Here is a 6,429-nt window from a genome sequence, read left to right as displayed (position 1 = left end):
CTGAAGCAAGACAAAATAAATTCCTCGTGGAATCAGCCTTTGAACAAGCAACACAAAACTATTCGTGGGAATAATATTATGAACTCATGTAGTCCAAGAATTATATTTAGACTGCACCTAAAAAGTTTCTACAAAATTCTATCGGTACTTTAAGACTAAAACTTGAATCGAATGCCTTATATAGCGTCGCCAATCTGCAAAGTGATGCCAGAAAGTAGGCACCAGACACTAACGTTAGTATTTTTCGGTTATATTTACGTATCGCTCACATTCTATCATAACTCATGCCCCCAAGTGACACTATGGTTGTCTTGCTCAAACAGTATTATTTGCAGCAAATCCTATATCGTGGGCATCCACAGCTGCAGAACTGAACTATAATAAGTAAGACCAAATAATTTGTATGATTTTTTTTTTCTGATCCAACTAGTTTCGCAGCATCAGGCCACATCTTCAGGGATACATATTTATAATTGATTCCAAACGTTAAGCAGTAGATGACCCAGTATTCTTTGCCTCATTGTGACAAATTGACAGTTCGTCTAGGTGTGGACCTCATGTTGTCACGACGACGGTAAAACTTAGTTCTCCTGTATCTGGATGATGTTTCATACATTTTGCTTTATTTTAACTTGGTCTACCGACCTCTTGACGGTTGAACGGTTTTATCACATCGAGACAATGAATGTTTTGTTATCTGCTGCTTATCGTTTGGAATAAATTACGAATCTGTGTCCCCGAAGATATGGTTCTGACGCCGCGAGGGTAGTATCAGAAATAAAAATTTATCATGTAGCTGAAACGGTCTTATTTATCTTGATAGTATTATTTTCCAGATAGTATAATATATGTATATCATTTTTGATTGAAATGGTCAGATGTTTAAATGTACTGTGGAACACTCACACACAATGCCACCACAAATGAACTATAGAATGTATCTTCTTTATTCGGTATACAGGATAACTTTTCTACGTGTACAGGCTGCAAAAAGTACAGACATTTTGCAGATGAAATTTGCTCATCGTCAGCCTCAGCAGCTGTCGGAAGAAGTAGTCGCGTAAGGGGCCTCTAGGTTCGTAGTGAAAAGTATGCCACATGCGCTTGACTGCGTTCGAAAAGTAGCTCTTACGGCCAAACGTGGACGAACAGGAAGTAATGTGTTTTCATAGGTGCCGTCCTCTTCCAAATGGTTCACCACTAAACAAGTTGTGCATTTACTATTAATATGCTTCACTTAGACGAAGTAGCTCCTTAAAACCCGTTAACTTAACCATTCTATGTATGTAAAAGAAATTTTTAAGACTGTGATATAAACTCGACATCGGGGTGTTGTCTTAACTGCAGGGAGAGTGCATCCTTTCTTCACCGCTGCACTAGGAGGGGGAGGGTGGCGGTCCCATGGCTCCGGCCCCTTATTCCCCGGTAGTCATTTGACAGCAGCCAGAGTGGACCTGTGGCCGTTCTGGAGGCACAGGAACAAGGAAAGTCCGAGGCCCTGTCTGAAGTAGACCCCAAAACCTTAAGGCTGGAGTCAAGTGCTCCATTTGCTAGACCGCCACGGCCACATTTTACATGTGTATCAATTAATGTTATGATCTTTCAGTTTATCGTTTCTGAACCGCTGAAAATCAGTGCTAGTTCTGTAAATATTCACATGCATGGAATATGGTACATAAATATTCGGTTCCTATATTTTATTAGATACGCGTAACTTTGTGGAGTTACTCGTATTAACTTGTTCCTTGATTATCTATTGTCTTGCACAGTACGTGCTTCTTTATCACCTTATCACCTCCATATCATTTCCACATCGTCCCACAGCTACGAGGGACGTTCATTAAGTAATGCAACACATTTTTTCTGAAAGCAAGTTAGTTTTATTCAGGATTCCAATATACCATATTATTCTCCACTCTTTTGGCTACAAAATCCTATTTTTCAACATAATCTCCTTTCAATGTGACCGCTTTGCGCCACCTTACTCGGAAAGTCTGTATACCCGCATGGCACCACTCCACTGTTCGACGTCGGAGCCAACTTCTTGCTGCGTCAGTAACCTCACAGTCATCCAAGTGCAGCTACCCGCGGAGTGCATGCTTCGTTGGGCCAAATAGATAGAAGTCGGACTAATAATTAATAACTCACAATTCCAAATTTAATCATCTTACAAGCGACACATGAATGTGTGGATATAACGGAACCTAGTAAGTTTTCAGTTTCATTATTTCGGTGAATCATGTGTGTTATGTTTCTCTGTAAGCTGGGTCCGCTGGCAGACTGTGGGGATACAACAGCAAGTGGCCCTTACGTCAGAGTCGCTAGCAGGTACACACTTTGTCCTTGATCGCCAAAGGGGAAACATTTCGCCTAAGCGTTCCAGAGGGGAATTCTTCGCCTTGGATCGTCAGAGAGAGAGAGAGAGAGAGAGACAGACAGACAGAGAGAGAGAGAGAGAGAGATGCTTTCCCCCTAGACATGAGGGAGGAAGGACTTTGTCTTATAGCTGATCCTCGATTTCGGGACTGAATTCCTAATTCTCAGTTATCACTGTAGCCATCCTCTTTAGAACAATTGTAAGCATGAGCCACATTTCCGTACGTCGTGACCAGGGGGGCGAGTCTTGAGCGTCCTTAATTAATTCATATAGCCAGACAGTTAAGCTCAACATGCTCTTAGGCAAGGGAGCTGGTGCTTATATGTACCTTTCTTGGTCTTTTCTTTAAACTGTTAAGTAATTCAACAATCATTGGGGGTTTACATGGACTTAGTTAATTGTATAATTTCATCTCCAATTGTCTCTCACGGTCTCATCATGTTTTTTATAATTCATTATTATTATTATTTGACTTCTCTATTCAGTGACTGAAATCAAGTTAATTCTTCTTAATAATGAGCAAGATTTTATTGTTCACTGGGATCAAGTTAATTCTTCTTAATAATGAGCAAGATTTTAATGTGAGATCTGGTTTCATTTCGTAGGTCAATAAAGCCCCTTTCTCGCTGTATCTCTCTGAGCTATGGAACACGTATTTCGTGTTTAAATGGGCTACCCTGTCTAAATCCAGTTGTTCATTAGTTCTTTTTCCGTAACATTTCACAAGTTATGGGGAACGGTCTGTTCATTGTATATATCACCAGGTTCGGACTTGAATGCTCAACTGTAGCTTGACAACTGGTAACTCTGGAATATGACAGAAACAAATTAAATATTAAATAACGTGGTCTCCACTGGGCTTTAATGCCTATAAAATGAAGGAGTAGGATCTGCTGCTTTTCATGTCTATGTCAGAGAAGGGATTCAGCTTTCATAACCACATACAGGGTGTTACAAAAAGGTACGGCCAAACTTTCAGGAAACATTCCTCACACACAAATAAAGAAAAGATGTTACGTGGACATGTGTCCGGAAACGCTTAATTTCCATGTTAGAGCTCATTTTAGTTTCGTCAGTATGTACTGTAATTCCTCGATTCACCGCCAGTTGGCCCCAATTGAAGGAAGGCAATATTGACTTCGGTGTTTGTGTTGACATGCGACTCATTGCTCTACAGTACTAGCATCAAGCACATCAGTACGTAGCATCAACAGGTTTGTGTTCGTCACGAACGTGGTTTTGTAGTCAGTGCAATGTTTACAAATCCGGAGTTGGCAGATGCCCATTTGATGTATGGATTAGCACGAGGCAATAGGCGTGGCGCGGTACGTTTGTATCGAGACAGATTTCCAGAACGAAGGTGTCCCGACAGGAAGACGTTAGAAGTAATTGATCGGCGTCTTAGGGAACACGGAACATTCCAGCCTATGACTCGCGACTGGGGAAGACCTAGAACGACGAGGACACCTGCAATGGACGAGGCAATTCTTCGTGCAGTTGACGATAACCCTAATGTCAGCGTCAGAGAAGTTGCTTCTGTACAAGGTAACGTTGACCACGTCACTGTATGGAGAGTGCTACGGGAGAACCAGTTGTTTCCGTACCATGTACAGTGTGTGCAGGCAATATCAGCACCTGATTGGCCTCCACGGGTACAGTTCTCCGAATGGTTCATCCAACAATGTGTCAATCCTCATTTCAGTGCAAATGTTCTCTTTAAGATGAGGCTTCATTCCAACGTGATCAGATTGTACATTTTCACAATCAACATGTGTGGGCTGACGAGAATCCGCACGCAATTGCGCAATCACGTCATCAACACAGATTTTCTGTGAACGTTTGGGCAGGCATTGTTGGTGATGTCTTGATTGGGCCCCATGTTCTTCCACCTACGCTCAATGGAGCACGTTATCATGATTTCATACGGTATACTCTACCTGTGCTGCTAGAACACGTGCCTTTACAAGTACGACACAACATGCGGTTCATGCACGATGGAGCTCCTGCACATTTCAGTCGAAGTGTTCGTACGCTTCTCAACAACAGATTCGGTGACCGATGGATTGGTAGAGGCGGACCAATTCCATGGTCTCCACGCTCTCCTGACCTCAACCCTCTTGACTTTCATTTATGGGGGCATTTGAAAGCTCTTGTCTACGCAACCCCGGTACCAAATGTAGAGACTCTTCGTGCTCGTATTGTGGACGGCTGTGATACAATACGCCATTCTCCAGGGCTGCATCAGCGCATCAGGGATTCCATGCGACGGAGGGTGGATGAATGTATCCTCGCTAACGGAGGACATTTTGATCATTTCCTGTAACATCGTGTTTGAAGTCACGCTGGTACGTTCTGTTGCTGTGTGTTTCCATTCCATGATTAATGTGATTTGAAGAGAAGTAATAAAATGAGCTCTAACATGGAAAGTAAGCCTTTCCGGACACATGTCCACATAACATATTTTCTTTTTTTGTGTGTGAGGAATGTTTCCTGAAAATTTGGCCCTACCTTTTTGTAACACTCTGTATTATCAACTGGCGGATCTTACACAAGTTATGACGACGTTTTGGTGTCATGAGGCACAGTAACATTCATCTACATTTAATATAAATAACTTTATTCCACGTAGTCACAAAAAAGAAGCATCTTAGAAATACTGTAATACTACAGGTAAGGAAATAGCAGGTAATCCTAGAGACTCATTTATGTGTGCTACCGTACTTCCATGGAAATTTAGTTCAGATAATAATCTCGTGAGGCACCTGGGACACATAATTCCTGTACCACATCAAAGCCAAGAGAGAGATCCATCTCAGCGGCTTTGAGCAGGCTGGTATCCGCCTTGCACTTAGGTACGCTATTTTGAATTGGACTAGTCAGCATTCGCCAAATTCTCCACCACAAATCAGGCGGCCTCCCTTTGTTTCAAATACTGACTTATTATGTAGCATTTATAAAATATACCTCTCACATTAAGTATCTCTATTCAGCTCACTCACTGTGGTGGTAATTCATAAATTATGATTCGCCATTCAAAACCTGACTGCTCTCTAGGATGGGGAGGGGGGAGGATAGTGATACCCTCTCCGTAACGGTTTCTCTGAGGGATAAAATACCTCATCGTTTTTGGAGTGTGACTACCCGCTTTCTGTGCTGTCTCGTCAGTTCACAATTTGATTTTCCGTGTTACATAATCTTAGTCAATAAGTTTCTGATAGTCTCTTTCACTATGCACTACGTCCGGCCCCGTTAGCTGAGTGGTTAGCGCGGCGGAATGCCACACCAAGGGCCCGGGTTCGATTCCCGGCTGGGGCAGGAGATTTTCTCCTCTCAGGGGCTGGATGTTGTGTTGTCCTCATCATTATTTCATCCCCATCTCCGAAGCGCAAGTCGCCCAATGTGGCGTCGAATGCAGTAAGTACTTGCCCTCGGCGGCTGAACTTCCCCGGATGGGGGACTCCCGGCCCGCAATGCCATACGCTCATTTCTACTATGCACTGCGCTACAAACAATCTCAAAAGAAGAGATAGCAGCAGGCACCACACTTTCATTTGTTTAAATTCATAATATGGGCAAAGAAAACTGATAGCCGGTCACTGTGACCGAGCGTTTCTAGGCGCTTCAGTCCGGCACCGCGCTGCTGCTACGGTCACAGATTCGAATCCTGCCTCGGGAGTGAATGTGTGTGATGTCCTTAGGTTAGTTAGGTTTAAGTTGTTCTAAGCCTAGGTGACTGATGACCTCAGATGTTAAGTCCCATAGTGCTTAGAGTTATTTGAACCATTTCTTTTTTCTTTGTGTTCAACCCACGTGGGGTGTACTTTGTGAGACCAGTACAACGTGCTTATACAATTGTTTGACCCATCAGGTTAATAGTAAGACGATAGTAACCAGTTCGAGGTTTTTCTTTTCTAAATTGCGTTTCGATGTAATTTATTTTAATTATAAAATTATTGTGGAGTTACGCTCTTTGTGTAAACCAAGTTGACCACGTGTAGCATGTGGTGTAATCACCAAAGCAGCCCTCAGCTATTCATTTCGAGAAGATTTCA

Source organism: Schistocerca piceifrons, chromosome 1, assembly GCF_021461385.2.
Source record: "Schistocerca piceifrons isolate TAMUIC-IGC-003096 chromosome 1, iqSchPice1.1, whole genome shotgun sequence".
Lineage (NCBI taxonomy): Eukaryota > Metazoa > Arthropoda > Insecta > Orthoptera > Acrididae > Schistocerca > Schistocerca piceifrons.
The sequence above is the reverse complement of the archived record's forward strand: the minus strand, read 5'-3'. Positions refer to the sequence as shown.